We start from the raw sequence: 16277 nt of genomic DNA, 5'->3' as shown, positions 1-16277 counted from the left end.
TGCTTAGAGTGACCTGTCAGGATATTTTTGCATCTTTAATGACCTGAGTGCTTGTGGACTTTGTCAATTTTATCTTGCATTTGAAAGCCACAGACTAGTGAACTCTGAAGCCAAGTTGAATGCAGAGTCCAGAGCTGTTAATAAGCCTGAGGAGGCTCTCTCCTTAGTTACCTGAAGCATGTGCTAAAGGAGCAGAGGAAATCAGTTGGCTGAGACACCTATCTCTCATCACAGAGATGGGAGACCTAAGATGCTCAGCGGGGGCATCTCAATCCAGGGCAAAATTCTTTGGGGGTGTCACTGAATTACTTGCTTATATCCTTTGTCAAACAACTTCTCAGGTATCAGGGTGATCTGTTACTTCTCTATGTCTTGTCACAATGTATGTTTATTGTGTTCATTCATCTACCCACAGGGGCCTCCAAGGAGCCACCACCCACTCCAACCAACCTCTCAAAGAGGCAAGTGAAGCAGAAGGTGGAGAGCCTGACCACTCAGCTCCAAGTGATGACCGCCCAACGGAATGATCTGAGAGACCACCTCATATTAGTAACCGAAGGATCCTTGGACAGCAGGTATTTTCTGTTTCAAAATCCATGGTGACTGTCTCAGTTCCACAATTTCACCCTTAGTTTATTTTGTCTAAGAAATGGACTTCTGGGAGGTTGGGTGCACATTCACGGTGTCCCTTTGCCCAACACCATTTCTCTAAATGCTTCCCTGAAGCAAAACCTGACACATGGGCAGGAGTAAGATGGGGACATAGACTCTTCTGCTTCCTCCAAATGAAAATCAGAGCCTGTGGCCTGAATCACATAACTCAGGAATTGATGCAGTAGTGTGTGAGTTCCCAGCATGCATTTGGAGAGATCCTGTCAAGTGGTGACTAATGTGAGAATGCTGTTATTATTATTATTATTTATTATTATTATTATTATTATCATTATTATTATTTTACTTGCCTAGAAAGACATTGTGCTGGATGCTTCTGGTAGCAGCTGGAGAGTTCTTGTACCACATCTTAATATGTGACAGCAAGGCCTGGTGTGTCTGCTGCTCATGGTCCTCTCTGAGATGACACAATTGCATGCATTAATTTGTCATCTCAATGAGACCAATTTGTCACCTTTTCCTCTCTCAGTTTTTCTTTCTGCCTCTATCTCTGTCTGTGTCTCTTTCTCACTCTCCTCCATCTTTCTGTATCTATGTGTTTGTGTGTTTGTGCATATGTATCCCTCTTCACCCTGCAATCAACGGTCTGTGGTTGAGCATGAGGGATTGCTTGTCTCAGTATCTAGGCGTTGTCTATATGCTGTATTGAAAGCCCCATTTTGAGCAGCATAGCCCTTTGCCAGTGTGTTCACCTTGGTGCCAACTAGGAATGCCCTGGGAGAATTTATGAAGCTGTCATAATATTGCATCTCATCCTCAGAAATGTTCATGATGTGATTTTAGCTTCCATGTCAATATAGACACCCTGGAATGAGAATCTCTTATTTGAAGACAGCAGAAACATCACAGTTTCTGGTGGGCCCAGACCTGTGATAGACTCGTGGGAACTCCATAGCAAGCTGTGCAGGACTCCTGAGGGAGCTCATTCAGTCCCAGCTGCATCCCTCTTAACACCCTGCCTCTGCTGGCCTGGGACCAGAAGAGCAACTGTAATAAGCAGCCAGAGGTCCCAGTACACAGGAGCCAGGCTGTGACATCTCATTAAATCCAGTAATATAGAACACACACTGAATTCATGTGATCCTTGAGGCCTGTATTCATAGAATTCTTTGCTTCTGAGTCCAGGCTCTACCACAGTCCAAATCCTTTCTATGAAAAGTTCAAGATGGAACATCAGCAGGTCATGTCAGACCTGCAGAATTTCGAGAATGAGAATTGGGAGGCCTCACAGAAGCTCAGTGAGCTGACCAAGGAGAAAGTCTTCCTTTGGTAAGTTCTTATCTTGGCAGGGACCCCAACTGTTGTACAATAGCCAACTCCAATTTTCTTTGTCTCTGAACTGCAGGGTGTGTAGATATACTTCTGGTTTTTCTGCATCTTAGCCAGCAGCATTAGCAAGCAGTCATTGGACTTATGCCTCTTTACTCAGTTTTGCTAAGGTTTAAAGAGACTATTAGCTCTTCCAAGCACCATATTGTCATTCAGTAGCCTCCAGATCAGTGGTTATTAACCTTCCTAATGCTGGGATACTTTAATACATTGCTTCATTGTTTTGATGACCCCAAACCATAAAATTATTTTGTAGCATTGTCTTACGTTTATTTTGCTGTTAATAATTTTAATGTAAATGTCTACATAGGACATCTAATATGTGTCCCTTGTGAAAGGCTCCTTAGATCCCAAAGGGTTCACAATCCACATACTGAGAACCACTGGTTCAGAAGAACAATTGGCATCACAAGAGGGTTGTCAGGCAGGGGCTGACTGCTCTGGGATCTATGCACCCTCTGGGTCTCCTACTTCCCCAAGTGTACTTGCACATTACCTGCTGGTGTTTCCTCATGACAGTGGACTGATTAGGGCAGGTGGAGTACTTTTCTAGTTTATGGAAGTGCATGAATTTCTGTTATTGGGGGGGGGGTTCAGAAATAGTTTGATTCTTACAGGAAATAACTGTTCTCTGCGTTTGGCCTTGAGTGCCACTGTCATTACTGTTGAAGGTTCTTGTTTACATCTTCCTGTGAACCTGGGATAGGGCTGGGTGCTGAAGCATGGTGTCATAGGTGACCAGAGGTGGCTGACATGGTGGAGTGTTTTTCCATTGATCTGCAGAGTCGGCTCCTGATGGAGCAGAGTCAGCTCAAAAAGAAATTGGATATGCTGAGGAAATAGAAGGAGAACCTACTGGAGGATTGGGTCCTGCTGAAGCACCACTTGCAAGTGCTCAGTAAGGATCAAGAAGAGAGCAGTGACCTCCAGAAGCAGCAACAGCAGGTAGGGACAGGCAACTGAGTCAGTTAGGTCCAGCATCATTTACTTATGTATCCTTGCCAAATCTACCCATCCAGACACCTGTGCTCTATCTCATCACTTTCATCATCCTTACACCCATCCATCCACCCACTTCATGACATAAAATTGTTCATTCTGTGTCTGTGCATTAGTATTTCTGGAAAGTGAGTCTCCTCTGAGAATCTTGGTTATTGGCATGCAATCCCTGATACTCTTCTTGAACCTGTAGTCAATGGGGAGAAACATGTCAACCACTCATCACACAGCTACATGTCATTATGATAGGAGGATTGCTATACAAAGACTTGAGTTTATGAGTAAAAAATTCTCTATCCATCTCCACTTAGACTGACCAAGCAGTGTGCTCCCCTAGGCCATTTTATTTCCCAAAAATGGAAAGCTGAGTTTTGGGACTTTTCCTAAAGGCTGGTGTGCTTATTCTAAAGATAACTGCTCCTCTATCACTTTGTTGTTTTTGTCTTACCCTTTCTCTAATTCTCTCTCACTCTCTGGTGTGTGTGTGTGTGTGTGTGTGTGTGTGTGTGTGTGTGTGTGTGTGTGTGATCGAGGCATGTGGGAGTGCAGTGCATATTTCATGTGGATGACAGCTAGAGGAGACAACTGGGTTTCTCTCTTTGTCAGTCTCTGTCTTATGAACTTGAAGCAGGCTTTCTCATGTCCCCAAGAGCTTGAAATTTCATGAGATTGACTGACCAGCAAGCTCTTGGGATCCTCTGTGTGTGCTTGCACTAGTGTGAGAATGTATTGTCTATACTATACTCAACCCTCCATGAAGGACACAATGTTGTAATGAACAGGAGCAGCAAAGAATGGAAGAGAGACTCCAGAGCTTGCTGAAGCAGAGGGAGCTGGTCACACAGCAAAAAACACCTGGCAATAAAGCTGCAGCATCTTTTGACTGTCTCTCAGATGAGACCCAGGCTGAAGTTGGGGTATGGAGCCAATTGGGTCCCCTGTACCAGGGCTCTCTGTCCTTTGTTGGCTTTTGCTTATCAGCAAGACTCCCTTCTCCAAGCAGGGGTAGACCAACACAGAACTCAGAATATTATGCTGGTCCTATCAACAAGAACTTCTGTCCAGCAAACAATATGTTTTATACTCCCTGGGTCTGTAGACTTGTGTCCCATCTCTCCCTTCTGATCTCTCTGATATATTCTCAGCAGGCTTTCCTTGAACTCAAAGAGATCTGCCTGCTTATGCCTCCCACATGATGTGATTTAAAGGTGTGCCTCACCTTATCTGACTGAAACTACATTTTTATACAGGATTAGCACCTATAAGATGAGATTCACACCCTTGTAACTATTTGATGTAACAATGGCTGTCTTCATTGTTTGAGCATTTCCCATGTAAAGTATACTGGGGATATAATACGTTTACTCATTGGCAGAATGAAGCCAGGTAGATGTCTCTGCTGAGGATTGTTCAGGTGTGTGTTGTATAACAGACTCCTCTAGAGTACCAGGATGTAGATTCCCAGCTGTAGGCCTAAGGATAACACAGCTCTTTTTGTTTATTGCCAGAGACCATGCAGTGACAATGTTCTCAGACACATGGTCAAGAAATACTGCTTTAGCATGACAGGCTCCATCTTGTGTATTACCTGGGTGCAAAGTGCCTTCTGGGCAGGAGGCCTGATCTTTTTACATGACCTTATTCAGTTGTCTAGTTTTCAAAGTTGTATTAAGTCTATGTGCAAAAATGAGGTTGTCTTTTTAAAATTATTTTTTATTCATTTTACATACCAACTACAATCCCCCTTTCTTCCCTCCTCCCACTCCCCACTCATCTTCTTCCTGGACCCATCATCCCCTCCTCCAGCAGGGTAAGTTCTCCCATGGTAGGACAGTTAAGTCTGATACATTCTGGTGAGGCAGGACCAAGCCTCTCACCACTTTATCAATCAAGAGCAAGGTGTCCGACAGGAGGTAATGGGATCCAGAAAGAGAGCTCATGCACCAGGAATAGATCCTGATCACACTGCCAGGGGCCCCTCAAACACAACCAGCTCCACAACTGTCCCCCATATGCAGAGGGTCACAACTGTCCCCCATATGCAGGGGGTCACAACTGTCCCCCATATGCAGAGGGTCACAACTGTCCCCCATATGCAGATGGTCACAACGGTTCCCCATATGCAGAGGGTCACAACTGTCAGTCTAAATTTCCTGAGTTCCTTTGGGCTTGGTTCAGTTGTTTCTGTAGATTTCCCCAACACAATCTTTCCACCCTTGCTCATTTAATCCCTCTAAAAATGACAAGAAGGAACACAGCTTAGAATTTTAAGGTTTTCTCTATCAAACCTGTGAGAGAATTATATAACATGGAGAGGAAAATAAAATAATACCAATTAAAATCAGGAATAAGGACAGGTGTATGTGATGGTGCATGTCTTTAATTCAAGCTCTTTGGGAGCACAGGCAGGAAATCTCTGGCCTCTTGTAGCCATCCTAGAATATGGATCAAGTCAGCCAAAGATGAATATTGTAACACTGCCTAGAAAGAAATAAACAGAAATTGAACAAGAAAACATTGAGGTAGTTGATGAGAAACTCATCATGAACAGTCTGTGTATCTCTACTGTGCTTCTATATATGACTTTAATATGCTACTCCTTTTGTTTAAATGGTGTCTCTATACTGTAGGGAAAAGGCCTGTTCTTTCTCATTAGAGCACAGTACATACAGTACTCATACCAACATCTGATACTTGTTAAGGGCAGAAAATAATTCAAGGCCCAGCTATTGTGTGACACTTATTCCTTAGGAGTACATACAATGACTGCTGCCAAAGATCAGTGTTGACTGTCCAGCACAATTTAGTTTTTGTGATATCACTGAATGACTGGTGACATGGTGGATCCCCACCAGGACTCTGCCCTTACTAACTTCCTCCTCTAGGTTAGAAAAACTCCAACATGAGCTGGAACAATCCATAGCTCAGGATGAGAGCCTCCTGCCCACAGAGCTGCTGCAGCAGGAGCACTAAGTGTCATAAGCAAGTGAGCCACCATGACATCCCATCCCCAGCAACATGGCATTTGTGGGGTGGAGTTCTTCCTTGATTCTGGTTTCCTATGTGTGAATAGGCCCTGAATTTATCTAGCTAGTAACCCAGCAAGGGTGTTTTTAGAACTGATTGCCTTTTCTTCTCTCACAGCACCCTTTATGAGAACTGAGGAGGCTGAAGGAATCCATAGTCAACTAGAAACACTGACATTCTCCACTCTGTGATCAAGGCCTCCTCAGAACAAGACATGTACTACTAGTTGTGAAATCACCAGTGAGGCAAATATCATCTACCCTGCAGGTCGTTCATCCATAATCTCATCCATGTGTTTGTTGAATCACTAGTTATGGAATAAAGAAACCATCAAGAAGATGCTTGAGATTCAAAAAAGTAAACACCAAGAATTATGCAGAAAAAGCTGACATCTACCAGCAAGTGTTCCCAGTAAGGGCCACGGAGAGAGAATATGATTCTGCTCTGAAAGTTTATTGGTAGCTGACTGAGTCCTGAGCCCTTCATATGTGGAGGGAGATATGTCAATGGAGACTGTGTTGATGTCATGCTGCTATCCAGACAGAACACACAAGGGAAGCATCATATTCTCACTCCAGTACAGTGCTGGACCTACTCAATTTCATGCACATGTGATAGTGAAGAGAATTGTTCTGAGAGATGATTTAGGAAGGATGTCACCATGAGCTTTTATGTCTTTTGGTAAGAGATGCTCCCTGTGTCATTTTTTTGCTCTTGAATGGGCACACAGACACATGTTGGCAGACAGAATCATATAGTGACCAACATGGCATAAGATCAACTTTGGCAAGGACTTAACCTAGAAGCCCCAAAGTGGCATAACTGCACTTGTCTTGAGGATGTTATTTCAGTTCAGGGTTCTCTTTCAACTTGTGTCCAAAGCCAGTAACAGAGCGTAGGACATCTGTATGAAGAGAAAGCTTCTTATGTAAATAGTTTTGGGGTTTTCATGAATTTAGGTTTTGTTGTTCTTTGTTTTGTTTTGCTGTTTTTTTATTTTTTGGTTCTTTGTTCTTTCTTTGATTTTATATTTTGCTAAATCTATACACTGGATATACTAAGCACCCCTTTAAGGCCCTATTCAGTCAAATTTCTGTAATTTCACAAATAAAAAAATTATTTCCATCTCTTCATTCTTTCCTTTTAATTTTTATTGAAGTTACTTACCAACCACATATCCACCTCTCATCGCTCCTCCCTCTCCTGCCTACCACATTCCCCCCACTCCTCCTGCCCTCCTCCAACAGGGTAAGATCTCCCGTAGGGGACAGCTAAACCTGGTACATTCTCTTCATTCTGAAAGTAACTTTGTAGTCAGGTGTGGTGTCACACTCCTGTAACATTAGAACTCAACAGACAGAGGTAGATCTCTACAAGGCCCAGGAAGCTTGGGCTACATTGTGAGTTCTCTGCTAAACAGGGTTACAAACCAAGATGGTATCTTGGGTGTGAATCACATGGCCTACTCCATGAATATCCACTTCATGATTGAAAAAGATCCATATTAAACACCTGACTTCACATGTCTAGCTACTTCAAAAAACAGAGAATAGATACACACATGTTTGTGACATGATCATTTATATCAGATTTTTCAGAAACACACCTATGTTTTCTAATGCATCTCAGGAAGTGAGAACATTTGTTACAGGAGTATAGAAGAAATGAGGAAACCTATAGCCGTCTGCCTTTCTTTTCCTGAAATACAGCACCAGTGACAGTGGCAATGCAGGGGTAGTAACCCTCTAAGACGTATTGAGATGTGGTCTTTTAATGTGCTGTTGCCTTGACCATTCATTTTGCATGGAATTCTTTTGAGATTCATTTACTTGTATTTATGAATATGGGTATTTTGCCTGTTTTCTATGCACCACACGCAGTTTGCACTGAAGTCAGAAAGGGCAATAGATTCCACATGGAACTGGAGTCACAGAAGATTGTTAGCTGAAATCTGGATCCTCTGGGAGAGCTACACATCCGCTTAAAGGATGAGTGATCTCTCCAACCCATGCACTTGACTTTTGTCCTTCCAGCCTCTCTAGTGTATTAGTTGGACTGGATTATACCTAATTGAAGAGAGATATTTCTGGAGAATTGTAGGGACAGGACCATGAGGTAGGCATGGGAGATTACTTGGGATGCCAGGCATTCAGGCAGAGTGCTCCCGGGTTCAGGATCATCGCTCAGCATCTCTTAAGTCAGAGTTAGAGCAGTTATGTCACCTCTCATTTAGATGACAATGCAGAGTAGGCCCATCAGATGAAATGCAGACTTTTAAGACCCGCCTGGGGATGGAGATGGGATAAGATATACCTGTGATGCACCAGCTAAGCAGTGTTAAGTAGAAACTTCACATTCGTCTGGGTGGATGGTATCTTCAGCAAAAGCCACATGCCTCTCGCGGAGAGTGTATCTCTGCAAGGCTTGAAAGGGAGAGGGATGGTTGATGCTACTCTTTCACCACAGCAGAAGTCACAGTGTATTGAGGAAAGGTTTCTTTCAGATGTGGGCTTTATTCTTCTGAAGTTCTCCTGGAATGGATCTGACCTGAGACTCACAGTAAGTCAGAGAGTTAATATGGGAAGCAATTATCCTTGTAAATTCCAGTGTGACCAAGGGAACAAGGGAGTGAGCAACAGATGAAAACACGGAATTTCATTATGTAGTCTCTGAACACACCAACCAATGTGCACATTTATACACGACTGCATAGGTCACACACAGAGCACAGAAATAGGAAGTGAGCAGAAAAAAAGTGAAGAGTACATAATGCTGAATGAACAGTTGAATTTAAAATATGCACATCAGGTATTTCAACTGAGAACCCAAACACGGCTATCCATCCCTTGGGGCCTAGAAAATTCCTAGCAGAGCTGGATCACACAGCTTAGTCAGACTATGTTGAGGGGATTGGAAAAAATATTTTCGTGCAGATACAAATCTGTCATTCCAACCCTCAGCCTGTCAAAGTCTTCCCACATCTATGGTCATCCAGTCATCTCCAGACTGGAAGCTCCAGGATGGGAGACCAGTCAAGTACCATGCCCAGAAAAAGGACTGAGAAGGTACTACTCAGACATCTGTCACTATGAACCAAGAGCTTGGCAAAAGGAAGAGAACCCATTGGGATGCGTGAATTCAGAAGACCACATGCCACCCAAAACGTTGACAATGAGAACCACTCACTTGGCACTGGCACTGGGATCTAATCCTTAAAGGCTGCTTCCTACCTGTGATCTCCCATGACCCTTGCAAAGCAAATGAGCCACAGGCCACTGACATCATCAATGAAAGCTTTGTGTTGTTGCCAAAGTACCTCCCTGCATAGCAGCCCTCTGATCATAATGACATGTATGTGTGTGATATGTTACTGACCCAGCTCTCTGAATGTACTGCAGCTTCTGGCAGAGCAGGAGGGTTTGCTTGACAATTATCCAGATTCTTAAAAGAGGCTAACTTGCCAGAAAGACTTGAGAGTGATCACAGAAATGAACAATTGGATGGTATGTAGGTGGGAGTCTGGATGTGTGTGGATGGTATATGGGTGTCTCTATGTTCATGGTTGGATAGATGGGCACCTGCCCCCGCTGCCTCAGCTTACCTGCTGCTGCTCAGCAGAAGGGTCACAGATGATCTCATGAGCCTCCTTCAAGAGCCTCTTCAGCTCCTCATAGGACTCTTGTAGTTCAATCCACTCCTTCCACAGCAGTCTGTTCTTCAGTCTCAACAAATGTACGTTCTCCTTCAGCTGAGTACAATCTCGGAGGACCTGGCTGTGGAGGTAACTGAACAAACACCAAAACATGGTGAGCATCAGCCAGCCTCCTTTTCCATTCCTACCTCCAAGTGCCACCAGCACTGAAAAGTCACAAACTCACAGACAGCCCACAAATAGAGTTCTCATTAGTCAAGCCAGCATCACTTAGATACAGGCCAAATCCAGATCGTAACCAAATTCCAGAAAAATTCAAAGTACTTCTGAAAACCCTGATTCCAAAAGGGGTACTGTCTCCCTGAAAACAGGGTACAACCCAAACCTGTGCTTACCTGTTCATGATATTGGGAAAACACCAGCAGGTAGAGGGAAGATGCCCCAACCAGAATCAATTCTGTCCTTGGCTCCCATGGAAACCAGCTCTGTGAAGCCCTGGTCAGAGCCCCAGAGGTACCAGGATACCTGACACTCCCTTCATGGTGCAAACCATTTGTTTTTTATCAAGGGGCTCCTGAAGCTGGCAGGACATTGCTTGGAGGGGAACAGTGTCTTTTCACACTTAGATAAACTGAGTCCAAGATGCACAAGGCCAGGGACCACATGTCAGACTGCTTGCTAAGAGGAAGACAGGCAAGAACCAGGGCCCTCACTTTGGGTGAAAGAGAAAGATGGCAAAAAATGTCCCTCCCAAGATAAATCAGGCACATACCTGTAGGATACATTCTCCTCAATCAACTGTTTGACCTTGTTCACACCGTTACTGATCTCCATGGGCATTTTCTGCAAGTCTGACAGACTTATGCTCCTTTTTCAGTATCTCAAAAGAATTCAGCCTGTGGTAGGGCATGGCCCCAGGAGAAAAGGAACCTATGACCACAGGCCACAAGGATCATATGGAATCAGGCTATGCTCTGGATTCCTCAGTGCCACGGAAGACACAGCCTGGCACTTATACACTGGGACCTCCTGGTGCTTATTAAACTTCCTATCATGTCCCCAGGCCAGAAGAAGAAAGAGTTATCCAGGACTGCATGAGCACCCTCAGTGGACTTGGAGCTATAGATGATCTCTCCAAGAAGACCCCAGGAATCTGTGCCACATATCTGGTGCCACCAGAAACCTATGGTGACATTTTCCTGTCTTTATAATAGGAATTATCATGCCTGGGTACTCCTCCTTATACACAGAGGACCAGAGCATACGTTCAGTAGTTCCAGGGAGGAGTCCCAACTTCAGGAAGGCGTTATAAACTCCACAGGGGATTCCAATGTTCCACCAAAGTGAGAACAGTGGACAAGACCCGAGCTACTCAAAGTGGAGCTCTTTGGCGTCATCACTGGCATCCCCTGGAAAATGTGAAAATGGCAAATCCTTAGGCCCTGCCACAGACCCTAGAAACCCAGGAGTATACACACACACCCTCCTGCCCTCTAACACACACACACACACACACACACACACACACACACATACCAACACACATACACACACACATGCCCCCACACACCATATATACTCAGAATGCCTATGAAATACAGACAGTTTTCACTGTCTCAAATTATAGGGAGGAGCCAAGAAAAGTATCAGGCTATTACTTCCTTCACACACAAACACCACATACAGTCAGGTTGCCCATGAAATGCAGGTAGGTGGAACTGCCTCAAAGTATAAGGAGCAGGACAAGGGAGAAGCAGTGATAAGCATCAGACCTTCCAGCCACAAACTGAGATGGATGAATGGGACAACGTCCGTTCAGCTGCTGGTCACAATCATCTGCTGGTCAAGTACAAAGACTCACCACAAACTCACAGAACCTAGCATCTCCTGTAGCTAGAGTTTTCCTGCCTTGCCCAGAGTCAGGACAACTCTTTGTCACCCGCCAGTCCCACAGCCGCTCAGACCCAACCAAGTAAACACAGAGACTTATATTGCTTACAAACTGTATGGCCGTGGCAGGCTTCTTGCTAACTGTTCTTATATCTTAAGTTAATCCATTTCCATAAATCTGTACCTTGGCACGTGGCTGGTGGCTTACCGGTGTCTTCACATGCTTCTTGTCATGGCGGCAGCTGGCAGTGTCTATCTCAGCCTTCTGCTTCCCAGAATTCTCCTCTCTCCTTGTTCCACCTACTTCCTGCCTGGCCACTGGCCAATCAGTGTTTTATTTATTGACCAATCAGAGCAATTTGACATACAGACCATCCCACAGCAATCTCCCACAACCCAACACCTGCGAAGGCCTCTTGAAATGCATGTTGAGAGCTCACATGCTACTGTCCCTATCCTCAGACTGTGATTCAGGCCACAGGCTCTGCTTTTCATTTGGATGAATAAGAATAGCCTGTGTCCCCATCTCACATGTACCCAGGTTCCCAATTCTGTGCACTCAGGAAAATTCGTTTAGGCACCAGGACACCCTGGATTTTCAGCCTCTTGTTTCGCAGGAAAGCTTAGCTACACTTTGTGGGGTCAAGATGGTCAGCAGAGACCTGCACATAATGACTACCTGTTCTGCAAATCCTTGCCTATATAAGTGCCCAGGATTCCATGCAGTTCAATTTGCTCATATGTTATACTCTGTAGCTGAAGGGTGAGTTTCTCCAACTTTGTCATCTGCTGCTTCTGCTCAGTGTAGGTGGAGGTTTGGGTTGGTGACTTCCCAGTAGTCCCTGCAAGAAGATAAAGCAAAGTGAACTTGTACACTTGAATGGCATAGGACCAGGAGAATCCATGCTAGTCCCAAGAGGAAGCCCCAGGAAGAGGAAATCCTAAGGACACACTGAGGGCCCCACAGAGTAGGACAATTATGCTCAAATTGGTTCCACGAGCTAGGTATCTGTCCTCAACCACCATGGGTAGGCATGTGTCTCCCTCTCTAATGCAGTCCACCAGCCCTGGAAAGCAAAAGATAGCCCAACAATGTAGATTTGGAGGACAGTGTCACCTTATATCTGATGTGGTGCAGGTAAGTCCTATTGTCCCTAGAGCTTAGCAGTACTAAGTCCTCATCACATGTATCCAGGACCAAAGTATCTGAATGTCTGAGAGTTTGGTGGATGGTCAGGGGATTTTCCCTCCCTTCTTATTGGCATCCTATTCCCATGGAAACTGATGGAATCCACTAGGATGAAGAGCAGCAACATGCTACCCAGAGAAGGACACCTAATTCATCACCACTTTCCTCCTGCTGACCTTGCTTTCCACTCAGAAAGAGATTAAGGATCTCACAGAAAAGCCACTTCAGGTTTGAAAATTCATGACTCTCCCAAAATAACCATCAGAAATTGTTGACTCTGGGTCTGCTTTTAGGAACCTAAAGAAACAGGATAAGCCCATTCCTTACCAGAAATTCACAGATGATAAGCCCCACTACTGGAAAGCTCAGCTCAAGCTTCACTTTCTCCAGAAAGCTCCCACGCTCCTTCCTACAACTCACAGTGCCATCCCAAGAACCATTTATTTCTCCATGTTTGACACTGAGACTGAAGCCCAGCTTCTTGCACCTTTCTCTGGTCTCCCATTGTTCTCCATTCTCTCTCCCAAGCAGCATTCTCAGTCTTGCTGAAATGTCTATGGGCAGTGTAAGAATACCCTACAGTAACTTGGTATTCCCACAACACAAGTAACATAAAGGAAATGCCAAGGACTCTCCAGAATACAATAGCTCGTCATGAGAAGGAACTATTGGGTTCACCAGCAGTCGCCCAAACATACCTACAAACTACATCTTCTGCAATTCACTGGAAGCCATACTGCCTTTCCCAGGAGCCTTCCCAAAAACACGAGGGAAGACCTTCATCACCTCATTACAAACCCAGGGATCTCTTTGTACTTCATTAGATTATATTCACTACTTCATGTACAGTTGAAGACTCACTTCCAAAAATATCCCAGGAATAGGCTCATCCAGCTCATGAATCCTCTAGTCAATAACACAAGAAAAAAAAAGATTTCTAGGTAACTAAGTAAGGATGGTGGGGAGGAAAGTTCAGTCTCCTGAAAGCAACAAACACATTGTGGAGGATGCACAAGTCTGTTAGTGTGATGGGAGATTGTGGATGTCTTGTCAGAACAATGGTAAGTCCCATAGTTGATGAAAATTGCCCCTGAAATACAGCAGAATTCATTCCAGCCATTGTAGATATCTAAAGTGTGATTAATTAGTGACATGTGAGGCTGAAGATATAAGAACCAGAGTTCTCCAGGGGAGCTCTCAGACACAAGAGCAAAAACTCCCATGAAGAATGATGGGCCATTCCTGCAATAAAGTTTGAAGAAAGATGAATAGCTATTGAGAGGCCACAAACAGATATGCAATGGCATTTACAGAAAATCAAATGTGTCATAATCATGGGGATAGTATGTAGTGTGTCACCACTGTGGAACATCACCTAGAACTATATGAAAGCCAAATTCCTTGACTGGAGACACCTGTGACAATGTGCATGCCCTTAGGAAAGGTGACACAGCCAGCTTAAATTACAACATCCATTGGAGCATGAGAGAGGCAGGCAAAGGGCACAAGAGGACAGATTATTAGGGGTCCTTTACCATAGACCTTTCCCAGAGTCCCACTTCACACTTTTCAATTTACTGATAATCCTGAAATGAAGAACTAGGACCATGTTTGGTTTGGATTGAAAATTCACCAAAAGCCTAGACTGTGGATTCAGAAGTATACTTGGTGGATCGCAGAACAAATGAATGATGTAAGTAAAACTGTCCTTTTAGATGTTATATCACACTGACAAGTCATGCTAGACAAGGTGAGTTATCTCAGTAATACCCAATTCTAGAAGTGAAAGCACAGCAACTTTCCTATACACTACCTCATCTCAGTTAATCCTTACACACTGAAGGATATACAGAAAGTGACTGACAGACGAGACTTTGCCCAGGCAGGTTCTGAAAGCCCAGACTTGAATCTCCCCTCTGTGGATGTCAGTTTCCCATCTCTCTATAGGGAGGTGTGTCTTAGAATTCAGTCGGTCCCCTCTGTCTCCTCTATAGACCAAGTAAGCCTCAAACTCACAGACATCTACCTGCCTCTGCCTTCTGATTGCTGGGATCAAAGGCATGGGCCATCATGTCCTACTTCTGACTTGCATATTTAAAGTGCTTACTGTACAGTGGCCCTGTGCTAGCATTGAGCATGAGCACTAGACAAAAAATCAAACCTCACACTGCTTCCATCTCCCTGGAAGACAGACAGCAAGCAAAATAAAACACACCCAGCTTATATATAGGCTCAGTGTCAGAAGGTCTAAAGATGTTCAGATCAGCTCCGGCCCACAATGACACCAATACACTGATACTTCAGCATTGTCATAGCCGCGGTCATGGGGCTTAAGACAATTCTAGAATAAGAGAAGGTCTTGGGATGAGGTAAGAATTGACCAAGACTTTATACAGAGTAGTGATGACCAGAATGTGTTTTCCTAAAGCATGAATACAGACTTTCACCTCTGGATGATTCCCAAGGCTAGATGACTAGAACTTGAGACTTGGATATTCTGGTCTAGATCCATGTCTGCTGGGCCACTGGATTGAGTGTCAAACTTGAAAATTCATTTGTCTACCAGGTAGTATTTTAAAGATGTCTGAATGAGTTGTAAGACAGTGAAGAAGATCTGGGTAATTTTGTTGTTGTTGTTTATACTATGGTCTGTGTGTGTGTGTGTGTGTGTGTGTGCGTGTGTGTGTTTGTGTGTGTGTGTTATTTGTATGATGTGTTTGTGTGTGATATGTGTGCATATGTGTTTTTCTGAGTGTGAGCATGGGTGTTGTGGTCAGTGGATGGTCTCAGGTATTGCTTCTTCTACCAAGAGACTGGGCCTCTTTGGAATGTATTTTTAGTCTGTATAGGGAGAGGTGTGTGCATGCCATTGCTTGCATGTGGAGATCAAAGGAGAACTTTGGGAGTCTATCCTCTCCTTCCAACTTTACACAAGGACCTACATGACAAGAACTTTAAGTCCCTGAAAAAAGAAATTGAAGAAGATGTCAGAAAATGGAAAGATCTCCCATGCTCATGGATAGGCAGGGTTAACATAGTAAAAATGGCAATCTTACCAAAAGCAATTTACAGATTCAATGCAATCCCCATCAAAATACCAATACAATTCTTCACAGACCTGGAAAGAATAATACTCAACTTTATATGGAAAAACAAAAAACCCAGGATAACTAAAAGAAACCTGTACAATAAAACAACTTCTGGAGGCATCACAATCCCTGACTTCAAGCTCTACTATAGAGCTACAGTAATAAAAACAGCTTGGTATTGGCATAAAAACCGACATGTGGACCAATGGAATCCAATTGAAGACCCTGACATTAACCCACACACCTATGGACATATAATTTTTGACAAAGAAGCCAAAAGTGTACAATGGAAAAAAGAAAGCCTCTTCAACAAATGGTGCTGGCATAACTGGATATCAACGTGTAGAAGGCTGCAAATAGATCCATATCTGTCACCGTGCACAAAACTTAAGTCCAAGTGGATCAAAGACCTCAACATGGCAAGTGTGAA

General features: G+C 43.9%; 1 long non-coding RNA gene across 1 annotated transcript; it reads left to right on the top strand.

Annotated features, from left to right (window-relative positions):
• The first annotated feature begins 254 nt into the window (after positions 1–254).
• Positions 255–7124, top strand: LOC119088554. The gene is made up of 4 exons (XR_005092221.1): positions 255–575; positions 1798–1941; positions 2785–2946; positions 6145–7124. It is a non-coding gene; the product is annotated as an uncharacterized LOC119088554 (long non-coding RNA).
• Positions 7125–16277: the final 9153 nt, after the last annotated feature.

This window comes from Peromyscus leucopus, chromosome 9 (genome assembly GCF_004664715.2).
Source record: "Peromyscus leucopus breed LL Stock chromosome 9, UCI_PerLeu_2.1, whole genome shotgun sequence".
NCBI lineage: Eukaryota > Metazoa > Chordata > Mammalia > Rodentia > Cricetidae > Peromyscus > Peromyscus leucopus.
This window is presented reverse-complemented; position numbering and strand designations above follow the sequence as displayed.